The sequence below is a fragment of the Aythya ferina genome, assembly GCF_964211825.1.
Source record: "Aythya ferina genome assembly, chromosome: 5".
In the NCBI taxonomy this organism is placed as follows: domain Eukaryota; kingdom Metazoa; phylum Chordata; class Aves; order Anseriformes; family Anatidae; genus Aythya; species Aythya ferina.
In genome coordinates, this window is record NC_140301.1 from 10,803,356 (window position 1) to 10,820,904 (window position 17,549).

The 17,549-nt window shown below is 37.2% G+C and overlaps 1 protein-coding gene across 5 annotated transcripts in view; it reads right to left on the reverse strand.

Annotated features, from left to right (window-relative positions):
* Positions 1-17,549, reverse strand: part of NELL1 (neural EGFL like 1) — a 287,963-nt gene that overhangs the window by 65,955 nt on the left and 204,459 nt on the right. The gene's annotated exons all lie outside the window — the stretch shown is intronic.

Consider the following 17,549-nt stretch of genomic DNA (forward strand, 5'->3'; position numbering starts at 1 on the left):
CTAAGCTAATAACAGAATCGCAAAGTGTTTTCTGCAAGCTAAAATCACAGATGGAGCGTTGGCAAAGAGATGTTACAAATGCTATGAAAAAGCTTGAAGTGCTAGATAACAGAAGAAACGTTTTAGATTTATTTTCCAATGCACTAAAAAGAAAAATAAAGAGAGGAAAGTACTGAGGATTAGGAAGAATCTTTTGTCACTGTTAACCACTTAGAGGCAAAAGAGCACATCATTATACCTTGACTGAACTCATAGACTGCTATGTTCTAGTATAATTTGTAGCATGTCATGCTGTTTTATGGAGAATAACACGGAGAGGAATGCTGAAGTGTTTTAGAGAAGATGGTAGTAAGAGAACATAAGCTCTCCTACGACTGGTGCAAGGCAGTGGTGGGAGAAAGTACTGTTCTTGCCCAGTAACACTTCCTGCTCATTGATGTGGGCGTTCCATGTGAGAATCTTCTGAAATATGTCTATTTTGAAACTGCTCAAAAGATGGTTTATGGTTTAAGAAAAGCATTTTGCCATTTTTTCATATAAATATTTGTAGAGAAGTATAATTTTGCACAAAGCTGAAAGTAACTAGCATGAAATGCAGCTGAAAAATTATGAAAACCATGGTAAAATAAAAAAACTGCTTTCTGTAGCTCTTGAAAAAATGCTCACTTTTGGTCTCGGCATTCTCAGAGGATGTTCAAGTTAAATTCTTCACCTACATTTTTTCTGGTTTGAAAACAAGAGGCAGCAGAGACTATCTTGAATTAGTAATAAATTTCTGCATGACTACAAAAGAATTAGAAATTGTGGCAGAGCAGATATAAAGGGAAAAAAATAAATATATATATATATATATATATATAATCAGCTTCACTGACAAAAAGGAATAGCTTCTCCATGACATATGTCACATTAAACTGGAAAAAAACAAGTGTTCTTAAAATAAAAAGAATTTAGATGAGGAAAAAAAAATTTGTCGTCTATAATAATCAGTTGTGTCCACCAAAAGTCATTAGAGCTGGAGGGAGACATATTTACTGATGGGAGGGGTAAGAGGGCTTCAGTAAGAGCACTCACACTTTGCCACCATAACCGATACTGCAAATTTACTAATGTGAAGTGTTTGCTTCTTACAATAAATCCTATTTATAGGCATGCACAGTTAGCTGGTGTTTTCTTCTGTTCTCTTTTAAGATAAATAAGATAAAAAGGTTAACAAGGCTATTTAAGAGATTTTCTCTTTAGTCTAAAAACTATGCTGTCTGCAGCAGCCAGGTCTCAACATCTGCAGGCACAGCCAGCTATGGCGTTCACATCCCAGAGAGAAAGACTGCAAGGACTGCCATCCGTCAAAGCTCTCTCTGTCCTTCTATTCCTTCCTGCATGTCCATATCCAAACAAACATCCTGTACTTGTATCTGAATGTGCTAGCATTTTTTAAGCATTTTGAAATTCACCTCTCCTTAAGGTGTCACGCAATAACAGTAGCAATGTAGAAAAGAAAACAAAAAACAAACAAAAAACTAGGAATCACTGTATTAGAAGTTTCTGTGAGAAGGGACTCTGTGCTTCTCAAGTGCACAAGGAATCACTGCGTCACTAGCCTGTCATATGGATGTAAGAGGGAGAACAGAGCTGGCAAAGAAGCTAGGTAATGGCTGTGAAAGAAAAGAACTGAATGCTGTTTTTCAATTTTTGCAGAAGCTGAAAAGGCCTCTGCAATCCAGACCAGCTGTTCTGAATGGTTTCTCTTGGTTCCTCAGGCTTTGGTGGATTTGGGGAGGAGATTATTTCTTATAATTTTATGCAAGAAAATAAAATGTCAGTGAAAACAACCACAATTGTCCCAAACAGCTTTCCTAAAAACTCTCTAATTCCTGTATTGTAGGTTTGTAGGAAGTGGGAATGTCAAAACCATGAATCTCCAAACATCATTACAAAATCAAAGTGTTTGTCTAAGGCCACTTTCCTTAATTGCCAGGAAAAGAGCCCACAGTATTATAAGGCAGCACTGATAGCACAACTCCAAATTTTAAGAATGCTCAAAGCCTCGCACGATAGGAACCCGATTTCAAACTTCACTCATTTGAACTATTTTCTCTAACAGGTTTCTGCTGCTAGCTGAAACCTTTTAGAACATTTTATCAAAAATCATTCTTTTCCAACAAAGATATTTTTCCTTTCTACTCTCAGTAGGAGAGATTAATTAAGGAAAATCTTTACAACACTTCTGTACCTATGTCTTATTGATGGACAAGAGGACCCAACAGGGAGCAGCTCAGTGACTGGATAGTAAATCAACTGGAGTGCCCAGACTGTCATAGAACTACCTGTTTTAGCGCTTATGCTTTGTCATACATATTATGGGCTGTGGGGTCTAAGACTTGCACTGTAGTTTAGACCCTTCAAAATGAAAACTCTGTTATGGGGGGAAGGCCCCAACAATACCACAAACTACCAGTTATAAACCTCAACCGCAGGCTCCCTCCTATTTAGAGCAAGTTAACAAAGAAAGATAAATCATGGTTGGGTCATACTTTTTTAATGTATTGCCATAAATAGATCCAATCTCAAAGTATTTGCAGGCTTCTTCCTCCAAAGTAAAAGCCATTTTCATATAAAGATCTTTCCTAAATAGACATAATTTCTCTACAGAGTTTTATTTTTGAAGTATTTCCTCCTCAATGATGGATCAGCAGGGTATAGAATCAGACAAAATGAGCAATCTGTTGGATTTGCCATTTTTGTGAAATGTTGCAGGGACAGGGAAGTCTTACTGTGCAGCTCCACAAGGAGCCGCAGGAATACGCCCACAGACTTGGTACTGTGCTCCTGCACACCCTCAAGTTGAATACCCACTGTCAGCATATTTACAGGATACAGGTTCTTTTACTTTGTCCGGTTAAATTCAATTATCTCCTCCCCCAGTTAGAGCATTATGGACATCCTCAGGAACAAAAAGAAGCTTTTAGCAGTGCTAGAGCCTCTTTTCATGAAAGGTGTGGAATTTGGCTGTCATTCTTGTAAGTTCTTTTTGTTTCTTTCCTGTATCTAGGCACTAATGCATAAGAGAGCCAGTATGAAAGCCAGGCTGCCAACTACAGTTTCAAATATGCAGTACTGTCATACTATCATTTTTATGCAGTACTACATAAAAAACAAATACAACATACCATAGCTTGCATAAAAGGAAACACAGCAATACCAGAAAACACAAGAAAAAAAGTCTTGTCCCACATATCACAATGAACGGAAGCTACCAATAAAAGAAATAAAACAGTGTTTTTTTTGTTTAAAAATAATATTTAAAAAATTTTAAAATAATATTATTAAATAATATTTTTTCTTTGTTTAAAAATAAATTCATATAAATTAGGCATTTACATGAATCAAAACCATACCTATTACTGCATTAAGTTCAGTTTATCAGAGATTAACCAGGTCCCTTCCATAGTCAAGGTATACTGTAAATTGTCAGGACAGTTGCAGTGTGGGGTAACTGTTAGCCTACTTTGTAGCAGTAATTGCAATGTAGCTCAAGGTGAGTGAGACTGTGCCCTCTAGGTAGCATACAAGACACCAGTTTCTATACTGTAGTAGCACTTTTTTGCATTTTGACCCCTATGTACTGGGTGCTCACATTCGTCCAAAACTATCTGGTACCTTGCCTCACAGGCACACGTCAGCTTCACTGTGTAAGCACCTACAGCGAAGAGAGGAAATCATTCTTCATGATCAAACAGAAGTTGGTATAATGCCGGTGCTGCCCTATAATTAAAGCTACAGCAGTTTTCTAGAAGACTTCAATTCAATGGGAGTTCAGCCTGACACCTTCTACCTTCACTCTAAAGATTGTTAATTGGTACAGAGAGTTACAGGGGAGGAAAAAAAAAAAAAAAAGAGCACCAGCAAATACATCCTTTGCAGGTACCCACTGCAGGCTTTTGCTCACTGCTGAGTTCCCTACCAAAAATATAGACCACAGCTCCTTCTGGTCACTGCCTCAGCAAGCACTAATCCTCTTTTGATGTTATCATTGCTCTCCTTGTAAATCAGGAGGTGTCCGAGGACCGCTATGCTGTGCAATATAAAAGAGAAAAGCATAGTGGCTACTCTTGTACTTTTGAAATACTACTTTTACTGATTTATCTTCAACAAGGTGGTCAGTAAAATGACCATAAAGTCCAGGGATATTTGTCTAAATTCAAAGGTTATATGCACGTTAAGTGAAAAAAACAACATTCGGGAAAGGTGAGAAAGGGGTCAGGCATGGACTGCCCAGGTAAACAAAAACGTACTGGCTTTGGAAAAGAGATGGGCTAGCTGAACCACACAAGCAATTTGATAATCAATTGATGGAAAGACCACAATTTCATTAGCTGATTGAATTTACTCAGCCAAGTACACACAAGGTCGTAGATGATAACAATCCAACTATGTAAGCCAAGTACCAGAATAATCAGATGATGCCAGTTGCCGAGGTAGATTTAGAGGACAGCTGAGAAAGGAAGGAGAAAGCACACAAACAAAATAAGGGAACACGAGAGGTTCTGCTCTTTTTCCCTGTACTCAAGTGTGACACTATCATTTATAAAAGTACAAAACTTTTGGTTCAGTGAACTGCAACCGCTCAGTGAAGGGTGTGACTTATTTAACACCAAGTCTGCCAAATGCCACTGGAGTCCTTTTACAGCTGGCTGGAGTCAGAGAAGGACATATTTGGTGGGATAAAACTTTGGGCAAAAGAACCTCCTGGAAAATTTTCATCCCACATGTTGGAGAAGAAAGGGGAGCATAGGTCAGTATGGCAATCAGCATGTGAATACATCTGAGACTGGAAGGTAACTCCTTAGCTGAGCAGTTCATTGCGAGTGACTCCCAACCCAATTTGCACTTAAGATTTTATACAAGGTATGTATGAGGGCTCATTCAGTCCTGGAACAACCTGTAAGTCGTAGGCCCTCTAATAGCTGATTGTAAAATTACTATTCCTGATTTATATTTATAGAGATTGCACATATAAGAGGTATACATAAATGTAATTAGCATAATGCCTACCTACGGTAGTCTAATCCTGGCAGTACAAAACTGTTACTTAAAGCTAAGTATGAAAAAAGATCAACGACCTTAGAATTAGGGTATGGAGAAGTGTTTTTTTCAAAGCACTCGAAAAAGCATGAAGTTCTTTCAAATTTGTGAGGCAACACACACTAACAGTCTAGGGAAAAGGGCAACACAGAAAAGTACCTGGAAAGATTGTAAGTAATAATGAACGTATCATGAAGAAATGATGGCTAGATATTACTTTTAGGCATACACACATCTGCTGTGCGTGTGCACATGTATGACTTTGTGTGTGCATATATTTCCATCAGATGTAGTATTTACCAAAATTGTGAATTAATGTTGTAGACACTGGCATTAGGCAATTTAGGCTGCTTAAGCAGTCGGTCTTCTCAAGAACCCAGTACTTTGTCACACAGCACTTTAAAAAGTAAGACTGAAGTCAGTTTGGAAACCTGAGCATCTCTCTCAGAAAATGCTGAACTCTTAGAAGCAGGCCCTTTCTTTGCTGTTACATGACATTAAATTCTCTTGGTGTTTAGTGTTGTGCTTGACTGACATGTCATCAAGTTGTGACCATTTGTACTGAAGAAGCAGCCCATTCATCTGGATGCTTTGCAGGGTGGGATCAAGGGCAGTTTGGCTGGAAATGCTGATGCTGGTACTTGGGGGTTGTTTTTTTGTTTGTTTGTTTGCTTCTCTGTGGTTGGTTGGTAGCATTTTGTTTTGTTTTTTTCTGAAGAATAAAACATCAGCTCCTTAAAATTAGTACAATGAATCACAGTAATAAACACTAATTGTTTCTTTTGTATTACTCCAATAACAGGACTTGCTTTTGAATGCACAAGTTATCCACCATGATTAATAAAATTTTCATCTAAAATATTATCTAACAAACAAGATGGATGTTATTAAATTAATTCAGAAAATATATCAAACAGATATGTCCATTCTACTTATTGGTGAAATACATATATGAAATACTTATTGATAATCAAGTTTATTTTATGGCTCTGAGGACAGCTGTGTGACAATTTTCTAAAATGTATATAAGATCAATAGAAACAGTAAAAGACAAAAGTAATATCATAAAATTTGTCCTCTGTTATATTATACTTTTGAAACCATCTCTGACATCCTCAGATGATTCTGCACAAAATAAATGTTGTTGCCACTTTACTACCCTGCTTCCTCAAGGCTAGACTCCTCAATATTTTTAGGGCACCATTTTAAGCCAACTGAATCTGTCTGTCTAGTAACCTAACACTAAGTATGAAAAAAATAGGGTGGAAAACTTCTTCAAGAAACCAACTAACCATCATCTACCCATGTGTAACAGGTATAACGACTAAACTCATTCTTCGTGCATTCCCTAGTACAACTGACTGGGGCCTTCACCAATAAAACATAGATCTATTTACTGTAAGGAACAGTGTGAATGATAGCGTATGTAACTTAAATGAAAAGCTACCTAGCAACCTCAAATAACTGTGTTATTAAAAAGACTGGAATGTTGAATAGTTGTACAAAACATTCCTAACGTCAATAAAACATCATTTTAGGATATCTGTCTGTATGAGGATTGCTGTGTTTTGAAATTGTAAAGAAGCTTTAGAAAGATCATTTTTACTTGTGACTGAAAGTGAGCTTGTTGTTCTACTATGTTAGATCCAGAAGTATTATTTTGAAGGCTGCTGGAATCTTACTACAAGCGTAACAATTGAAACTGAAAACAAATACTTGGCTTGATAGCTGAATGCTATCAATAATTCCTTGTTTTACTACTGCACATTTTGTGCAGCAATCTGATAGTGACAATATTGAAAGGAAGAAGAAAATATGAAATAAAACAACATTGGTTTTCTTGGTGAATCAAAGATATGCAAAGACATCTTATAAAGAGATTAAAAGATGTTAAGCAGTAACTTGAAACAAGCACATCTAAATTTAAGCATTATCTCTCATTGTCCTAACATTATACTACTTCTGGTTATCTGAAAGTAATGTTTTCAGCACTATCTCTGAAAACATTTTTTTAATGGGCTTTTGCACCATCTTTTAAATCTCACTCATTTTGCCAAGCAACTCCACCCACAATAAAATGCCTTTTTTCAAAGGATGGTTGCGTTCTGGTGAACAACACGGGAAAGATGGGACTTGTCAGTTCCAGAGATCAGAGTCCTCTGATTACAGGAAGGACTTGCTCTCCCTGTTTGTTTTCTTTCAGTATGAAGCATTCAGAGTTCAGCCACAATATCCATCCAGTTTTTACTCTTTATCAAGAAAGATGCCATGTTAGATATAGATTGTTTGCCACCAAGGAAAGGAAGTTAATCTCCATTTACAAAATCTAGCTTACCTTGCAGTATCTAACAGATAAAGGTCTGTATTAACTAAAGAGACTGCCAAACTGGCAACCCAGAGATGAAAAGCTCCGTATCCCATTAGCAATACTCTAAGGCTTTCTATCTCATTCATATGAAGTTTATATTAGGAAAAGCAAGAATGATAAATAAAACAATGAAGGAAGAAAAAAAGGAGGGAAAAAAAAAAAGAAAAAGATACAAATACACTGCTAAATTATACCATGGTAAATAATTAAATCTCTTAGGTATGGTAACTTCTGCACTCTTTCGCACTTCTTCTGACCTTTGCATTTGTTGGATTAAAATGAGAATGCAAATATCTATTAATAGGATGGCATTAATGTCAGTGCTAATCTGCATTTTAAATCAGGAAGATTTTCAGTACCTAAAATATTACCACAAAAGCTGAGTTTTTTCAAAAACAATGTAGATTTTCAGCAATTATTTTAACTTTCTCAGTGGCCAAAGACCTGTTCACGCTACCATCTCGGTTTACCTCGAGTAGTCTTACCAGGGAAGTTTTATCCTAAGATGCAAGGCTTATCCAAAAGAAAGGAGAATAAATCTAAGTATCCGAGATAGCCACCTTTAACAGTGAAAAAAGAAACACTAAAAACTTGTCTGAAAAATCACTGAAAACCCTGGTATTGTTCTCATAGTTATGCAGAAATTCCAGTATAAAGGCAGCTCAAGCTGGTGTGACAGCAGGTGTGATATGCATCACCATCAGCCTTATAGTCATCATAATACAATGCTTCTACATAATTCCTTTCATCTCAAGCTTTTACACATTATAAACAATTAAGCTTTACAACCCCCCAGTGAGGTAGACACATTAAGAACCTGAACCTGCTAGGCACTTTTTTTTTTTTTTTTAAGCAAAGAGTTAAGTACAGAAATATAATTTAATAAAGTACACATTTAACAAGTAAAATCAGAACAGCAAATATAATCTCTGTGTGTAAGATTTTTGGCTGAGCCAAGAGCATTGTAGAAACCCAAGGGGCTACACACTCTGGTAGTGTCAATTAGTAAAACTAAATCAATTTACACAGTGACTTAGAATTTACTTCCTACATTCTTAGGCAACAAGACTCTGAGGAGTACGTTTCTGTGACAGCTTATAAGAGCACACTGTTGACTTGTGTTCTTACATATACACATAATCACACAAACATTTTAGTTAATTTCTAGGAAGTATGCACAATGCTGACTTCAGTTTCTGCCACCTGCTTCCTCTCTCCAGTATTTTTCTAGAGAGACCTCACTGAGTACTAAAAGGTAGAGGAATTATAAAAGGACATGAAGATAAAATACAAATTCTTGGTCGGTTCTTATAGAAAAATGTCACTGTGGGCACAAATCTAACTTAAATCTAACTTCAATGCCTCTGTATCAACTGCTCTGTATTTTGTTGTATGGACCCCATCACAATTTTGTAGGCTTCAGGAAAAATCCAATCTTGAAAAAGTCTGAATAACTGGACTGGATGTACTTTAAAGGTGATAGAATTTTTCAAAGGTGCACAGGAGTTCAAGCTTTGTGTCTGGCTGAAATTTTCTTCCCTAATGTATGCAAAACATTCCACATTGTGTGTGTTTGCCTCACAACCTGTCAAGAGTGCTTCAGTAGTGCCACAGAGCATATGCTGTATAGATATTTTTAGTACTTTGGATTAATTTAGAATGATAAGGTTCAACATAAATGTGAAATATCTTTCTTGTGCTATAACCTGCTAACAGTGCACACTATATTTTTAATGTAAAAAAAAACAAAGCAGCATAAATGGCAACTGTAATCTTCCTATCAAGCAGTTTGTGTTCCCAATGGAATATCTTTTCAAAACAGATTTCCAGAGCCACCTTCTTATGATACCATTTCACAATATTTAGTTTACAAAAATTGACTAAAAGAATACTTGCTGTATTGCTTGGCAATGCAACATTTAATTTTATGGTGCATAGAAAGCATTTTCTCTTAACAGATGTATCAGTTCCTCAGTATCATGACTAAACTGCCTCATACCCATTAAATGCTGTGTGGGGAACTAGCAAGGCTATGGCTTTTATTTTTGTTGTTGTAGCACACCCATCTACTGCTCATAACATCATGCCTCCCTGAATAACAACAAACAGCTTAGCCTGCTCTCAGCAGACTTGATCATGAGCACACTATATATATTCTTCATACATTTGGTGGTTATGCACAAAAAAATTGTCCCAGTTACACAACTTAAAGCATGTAAAAATTACAAGATTAATGAGAGTGTTTTGTAAATAAGAAATTACTAACAAACATAAACTTTAATATTCAGAACTCTTCTACAATATGAAATTCAGTTTTCAGCTTGGGAGGGGTTAGCCTCTTCCATGAGTTAGACATTTCATCTATTCATGTCCTGACAAGAAATTAAATTTTGTTCTACACTGGAAATTCTTAGAAAGAATATAATGTAGTTGTAATATTCCTTGACTAAATTCAGAGAAAATCGTGCATGTGTTTCACACCTCTCAGAGATGAATGGCTTTGGGGACTCTCCAGAAGCCGCAGAGCAGCCATACAACTGTGTAGCCTATTGCAGACATCATACCAAGAATAAGGCATAAGAAGTCATTCAGGAGAAGAGAAACTAGCATGTTGGACAACCTAGAAATTCTTTATATAAGTTGTGATGTAAAAGAAGATAATGCTTGTTAGCTTTTCCAGCTGCCTCCTATGCAAGATAGACAGTATTGAAAACAGCTACTCTTTCTGCACATGCACGTTTTCATTCTCAATATCCCTCACACTAAGGGTTTCAGCCATCTGACACCAGCAACTCTACAAATTCAAAAGTATCATCTTAAAAGAACAAGTAAACGAGCTCCACAAAGCATGTGTTCTTTGAAGCAAGTCACAGATAGGAGGAGTGACTTCTGTGAGAACTAACTGGTTTAATATACGGTAGTTCAAGCATCAGCTGACATAGCGAGGAAATACAACTAGATGAAAATTAAAAAAAAAAAAAAAAAAAGAAAAAAGTTAGATTTATGTATTGATGCAAAGGCATTATTGGGAGCAATCAGAACCTGGACAAGAAAGGAAACTACTTTCAGGTCGAGTTTGTTTTACCTATCCAGTACAAACAAGGCTAAAAGAGAAGGTACCATGCAGAGCAAGGGTGCAAGCAGTGGAATGCCATGATTCATGAAATCATAAGAAATATAATACACTGTAGTATATTCTCTAGTATAGTATCTGGTCTTCATGCATCTCACTGGAAATCAGTGTATCCTAAGCATAATTCTGAATGACAGCTAGCTTAACACCAAAGCATATTGCTCAAGCCAAGAATGAGCTATACATGCATAGCATAGAGACAGATATCAGATACTACAGTTTTGTTTATTTTGAAGACATTCATGTTTACAATTATACATGTGCTAAGCTCAAAACACACCTAATAATGCCCAGTAGAAAATGTAACCAAAGAACAAGCAATGCGAGTATTTAAATACTCTACTGCCTCACTAACACCAGCTCTAGAAGAGTTAAGAAACCTCTTGAAATTGCTTTGTCTTCATTCAAATAAAAATAAAATAAAACAAAAATGAAATCTTTAACTTAGAATTTTCTCATGCATCTGGCTGAGAACAGAAGCCATTTCTGTTTAAAGATGCTTTTTGAGTCAAATAAGGTTTGATCTTTTAAAAAAGGTATGGTTCCCCCGAGGAGCAATCAACTGGTCCTCTCTAACGTACACTGACAAGACAAGTCAAATTGTGGAGAAAAGTAGCTCTCTGAAGAGCTTTGTGAAACTTTATGCATGCTATTTTTATGTCATTGCTTGTTTGTTTTCAGAAATTCTCCATACAGTTACTAGGTTTGTTCTACACTACAAATAGTATTGCATACCAGAAGGAAATAAATCTCTCCTAGTGTATATAATCCGTCATTAATAGCAAATGACAATGACTGCTGATGGACAGAATCAGAATAATGGTCTCCTGCTATTACATAAACAGAAAGCTTTAAATAAAAATACACACTGGAGAGAAAGCAAGCTTCTAGTTAACCTGAGCATCATTCTTGTGTGCATTGCAGCTGATGTGCTGTTACAAAGCCAGAGTTCTGGTGTTTGCACAGGCACCAAAGAGGCTTAAAGAAAGTAATGGGCAGCAGACCTGAAAATTTAGAGACAGAAATGTACTGCATAGGAGTGCACAGCCTGACAGGTGTGTGGTTCCTCTCTTCTGAATGGCAACCTGGAGTCTGAAGCCATCTGTTTATCCACAGAATAGTTGGTATCGGCAGCAACGCAAGATTTCTCAGACTGCCTTGCCCGTAGTGTACTGCTGCAGACTATTGCATCTATCTAAAATGAACCTTCTAAACTGTGGTCTATGTGGCATGTCAGCCAGCACAGTAATTCTCAAGCTCTAGGGGGTTGGCAGAACATCAAAAACTATCGGGTAAGATAAAGACAGTGCATTTCTTTCAGTGGAGTATCATATAAAAATAATACCGTCTTTTTGCAACTTATATTAAAAAGCTCTGCTTCTTCAGGATCCACAACCACATTTATTTAATTGACCAGCACCAGGGCATTGAAATACACATTTAAGATATTAAGAAGCAGAACACTGATACTTAGGAGAGCACAGATTTCTGCCATTTCCAAAAGAAGCATAAAGGAATAAAATATTTCTACATCAGTTAGACACTCAAGAGGATTCAGTCTGGGTCGTTCACCTATTGCTTTATATTTTGTTACTGTTGAATAAATCAACAAATCCAGCAACACAACACAATTTTTACAGTGACTTGTATCTGTCTTTATCTGTATTATGCCACTGAGAAGGTACTTCAGTGAAATGGGAATGTTTCCCAGAACTGCATATGAAGTTTCGTGAAGCAAATGACATTATAAGACTTGCCATGTGCAAACTTGTAAGTAATCTGCGTCAAACTACAAATGTTTTGGTGGACCAGAAGCAAGGCAAATAAACAAGGGACCCCATGGGAATGTTAAATGCTCAAAAGACCCAGGCAGAATGTGATGCTATTCACTCATGCAAAAGAACTGTGCCATAACCCAATATAACAACCCCCAAAATCATTTTACAGCAAAGATAAATAGACGTAGTTCTCCCAGTTGAGTCATCTTAATCACAGTCTCTAGCAGAAAAACATCCCATATTGTTCCATGATACTTCAGTGTTTTATAACGTATATATCACCAATACAACTGTAGCAAGCATTGCTTTACACTAATAACTACAATTCAGTGCTGCCAATGCTCAAGCAGAGGGCAGGGACAGTAGGTATTGAAGGACCTGAAGCTACAGTAAATATACCCTTCAAAAAGTGTAATAAAACTGTCACCTTCCATTTGCTTTTTATAGCTGGCTCTTTTCTAAAACAAAATGAAACATGAAAATTTGGAAATTCTTTGACCCCCTTTTTATGACATCTGAGAGCTCACGGAGATCAAATCTAACACATGAGCGTTTTGGTTGGGCACCAAGTAAGATCATACAGCTTAAGTTTGGAGAGGTTCCCTTCCCTCTTGTTGCAATCCCTGAGTTTTTTAATGTCAAAAAAAAAAAAAAAAAGTATATAGATGTTTACTGATGAAAGGAAAGCTGAATGCCTTGTCAACTGGTTTCTAATGGCACTGTAATCACATCAGGAAGCCTTTCTAAACCTTTGCCATTGGATAGCAGGGTTGTTTTTTTTTCACCTCCCTGGACATTCCATGACTCTACCTCTATTACTATGAACTTGTTTGTATGCCTGTTAAGTAGTTCTTTATGAGAATACACCTAATGGAGAAAAAAAAAATCCGAATACAAGATTTTGATAGTAGAACAGGTTTGAGATGTCACTGGAATGAAAATCTATATATATATATCCACTGGACAGTTACCCAACATGAAATTTTTGTTTCCACCTGGCCAGGCTCTGAGATACACCATTTGTGCTAATCAGAGTCCTTGGAGGAACTCCAGATTCTTTAACACACTGAAAATCCATCCTGTTGTTTCTCTTGTTTTAAATAGGCAGAGGCAAATAGTGCATTATCATCAAGTGCACTAATTGATCCAAATGCAGTGTAAACTAAATTAATGGGGCTGGAAATGCTGGAAAAATTAAACACAGCATTCTTAATAAAGCTGAAAATAGCTTAATAAAGCTGAAAATAGGATCCAAGCATCCTAAGGCATGTTTATTTCTGTTTAAATAGATGTCTTCCTGTAGACTGTTATCAACTCAGCAGGAGTCTTACAAGAGAGGCATTTTTCTCATTCTGTGCATTTTAAGTTAGGTTTCTGAGAAGTTCAGCCTGTCTGTAAAAGCTGCTGCCACTCCATGTAAGAACTATAACTGTGGCAAAGTACTGCTAATATCCTGAGAGCTAGCGAGTTGCAATACTGAGCTGCAAATTCAATCTAAACCTTTATCTCAAAAAATGGAAGTTTACTGATCCATCTTCCCGATAGCGAGTCACTGCACACAAAAGGAAGAGTTTATCTAAGGGAACAAGATGGAGTCAATCCTCATTAGAAAGATTTTCCTTTATAAATGGCTTGTGGAAGTCTTTGGCTGGCAGCAAGGCACTGATTCCACCTTTTTTTCTCTGTTTCTGAAAAGGGCCCATCAGCATTGGCAGGTGTCACAGTAGATGGGGCTGAATACAGCGCTTCTTCGTAAACACACTCTAAATTAGATGTGAGAGGACAAAGCACCCCAGACCCAAGAGAGAAATGGCCAAGGGGCCTCTTTGAATAGCATTTCAAATACAATCTTCTTGAGCTATTTCTAAAGAGAAGAAATGCCAGCTGGGCTTCAAGAGGAGTGAGAATCTTCAGCAGAAAACTCTGCTCTTGCTCAAACTGTGCAAGAGAAGGGGCAGATGCATTGTATTTCTCCTTTCCAAAAGTTTCAGGAAGCACCACAAAGCAGAAAGGAGCAGAGGAAGGAGAAAGCAGATGAAACAAAAGAAGCTGGGAAGTGTGAAAGTGTGGAAGAACTGTGAAATTGTCAAACTGAGGGGGAAAAACAAACAAAACAAACAGAGTGTACCCCTACATGCCTTAAATCTGATTGGAAATCCCCAGAAAAATAGAATACTTTTGGCCACACAGAAATTCAGTCCACATCTTTTAGTAATTTATTTTATTAAAATCAGAGGTAGGTGCTTGCTGGCTTTGAAAGACAAAAGAATCACAGAGAACAATTAACCTGCAACACCTAAAACTGTGCTGAAATGAAAAGAAAAAACACTTATCTTCAGAAAAGACATGAAGGACAAAGTTACTACCTCATTATATACGTGACGTGCATAAGAATAAAACATGTCTGAAAGAGAAGTTTCATAAACACTATGAGTAAAGGGTGACCAGAACAGATATAAAACTATGGTCCTGTTTTTAATTCTAATTCTCAGCCCAACACAATATGAAAATATTTCAACCGTAAAATTAAGGGTAAAAATATTGTTCCACTACTTCCAGCATTTACAAATTGATCGCCGTTACAGCTCTTCAAGACATTTTGTAGCAAAGTCGTTATGCATACGTGTACTTCATAAACTGTCAGTGCAGATGCCACTACTAGTAACTGAAAAACAGTCTGTAGGTCTGGTGAGAATAAGAAATATCAGCTACAGTGACTGAAACTCCGGTGACTTCTCTCCCATGTAAGCATTCGAGTTGGCAGCTCAGTCTAAGCTCATAATGCTTTTGAGTCCAGAAGGCTATTGCATGCTGTTGTCTTCCACATTTATGTCGCTGGCACATCCCCAGCACAGATACAGTACTGTTTAGTTACAGCTTGGCCTTTTGCACATTTAATGATGGTCACAGATGTAAGGGGTGGCAATTCGAGTGGTGCAGTCCTGTAATAAAGCTAACATCATATATTTCTAATAGGCATCATAGCTTTTCCCCAAAGCCTACTGCAGCTTTGATAAGTAGATGTATCACTGATGGATAAAATTTAACCTCTAAATTAAATTTCAAGTGAGATATAAAGGATAAGATATTCAAGTTGAAAAGAGAAAGGCTAAATATTATCTATAGTAATCTACAGCCTACCTTAGTCTCTCCTAAAATTTAGAAAAAAAAAATCACCAGCCATATAGAAGAATCTTCAGAAGCGAGAAAAAAATGTTTGCACAGAAACATGCTTGTTAAGGACTTTTAAAACCATGTTTGAGACTAGCCTTGCCTGCCTACGAGAGCACGTAACACATACCTATTGGTAACCAAGAGGTCACCATGAACAGGGAATCTATACGTAAGCCTGTGGATAGGTGGAGAGGATGCAGAGCACAATACCTGTTGTATTGTGACTGGTCAGAGGTTGTCGTCTCACTGTCAAAATACATAAACCTCAGAATTAAACTGAGGGATTAAACAGAAGCAAATTCTCTTAGTGCTAGATAATGTGAAATGACCTCTAATATACTGAAACAGCGAAAACAACAGAAAAGCCTTACAGCAAGATGAATTTCAGTGAAGCTGAACAAGAGACTCAGTGAAAGTAAAGCAGAGTACAAAGTAGTATAGCCAGGCTAGTACAGATCTAGGTTGGTATTCTGACATAGTCTTTTAAAAATAGCGAATTAGTCACAAATGATTGCTCAGCCCAGTTCTAAGTATTCTGTCCTACCAGTACCCAAAGCTTCTTCCACTACTTCCATGCAGGACCTTTCTTTGACAGGGAACTCTTTCAAAGAGAGAACTACCCATATTTAAACAGGATTTCTTCTCCTTCAGGACACAGCTGCTGTCTGACCCAATCCATCACTCACTGTCAGGAGAACTACAAGTCTGGCTGCAGCAATGATTCCAAACCTGGAAGATATAGGAGCTGGGTACAGGCTGAAAGGGACATCCCTGGGACATTCATTAACGGCAAGTTTCAGTAGATTTAGAGCACATCTTGCTGGTATTCACATCGATGTTACCAGATACTATGAAAATGAGGGAAACAACTGGGAGGCAGCCAGGGCACTGATGAAATGCTTCAGTTTCTCCCCAAGACCAAACTATCCAGTAATGCTACCAGATTTGATCTCTCCAAAAGAAGCTTTCAGTCTTGGTACTGACCAAGATGATAAACAAGCTTCAAAAATGCAATAATGACTTAGGTTTTGGTTTTCTTTTGTGAGGTTCCTACTCATCTGTACTCTGAAGTCTTTTAGGCAGCTATGCTTTCTTTCTGAAAAAGGTACAGAAAAGTACAGAAATAGTACAAAAAAAAGGAAGTACACGGGTTTCAGAACTACTCAGATGGACATAAAGCTTCAACTTGCTGCCACAGAATCTAAGTTGAACAAAGAAGAATATAATCACCAAGTCTCTAGTATTTCTGCATGATGCCCTTACTGAGCAGGTATCTGAAGAACTTGTAGATTTCAGTTCTCTGATTTGTCTATGTTTACATGTTTTGAGGAAACAACACCTGGAAGTAGAAGTAGCTAATAGAGTACAGGCATTCCACATGATTTGCTGTTCCCTGTATGTGATTCTTCACACAAAGGTGAACGACCCAAGGTAATCTACTCTCTTACTCATTTGGTATCACGAGGACAATCATGAACATTTTCATCAGGAGGAAAAAACAGTAAGATATCATTGTGATATACTCACTAGAAAGTACTCCACTGGATTTCTGCAAATTTCTGTGCTTCTAACAGTGGGATTCTTAAATTCTGATAAAGAAGCTTAAAACACATAGACAAGAAACTGCAACTTAGCTTTCAAACATCATGTTTTGCTGTTCAGTTTATTAAGCCAAAATGTTATTTTACCTCATTATTCAGAACTTCATAGCTGTGACCATAGGCGAACGTCCTATTGCTCCTCAGCAGCCGTGATAGCAAATAATGTGCTGCAAAGGATCACCTGAAAACCAAGATCCCACTGAAAAGATAGAGAAAATTGGAAGGAAAAGACTATCGGTCCACATGCATGGCAGTATTTTTAATAACAGAAGTAATCTTTCCTTTGAAATTTTGACATTCGATTAGTGGTGGACAGCCAGAGAAGTGAAAGGGAGGAAATTGTTCTGATGATGCGTAACAAAGGTGCAAATTCCAGGCCTTGGAGAGCTTCCACCACCCTGACAAAAGGG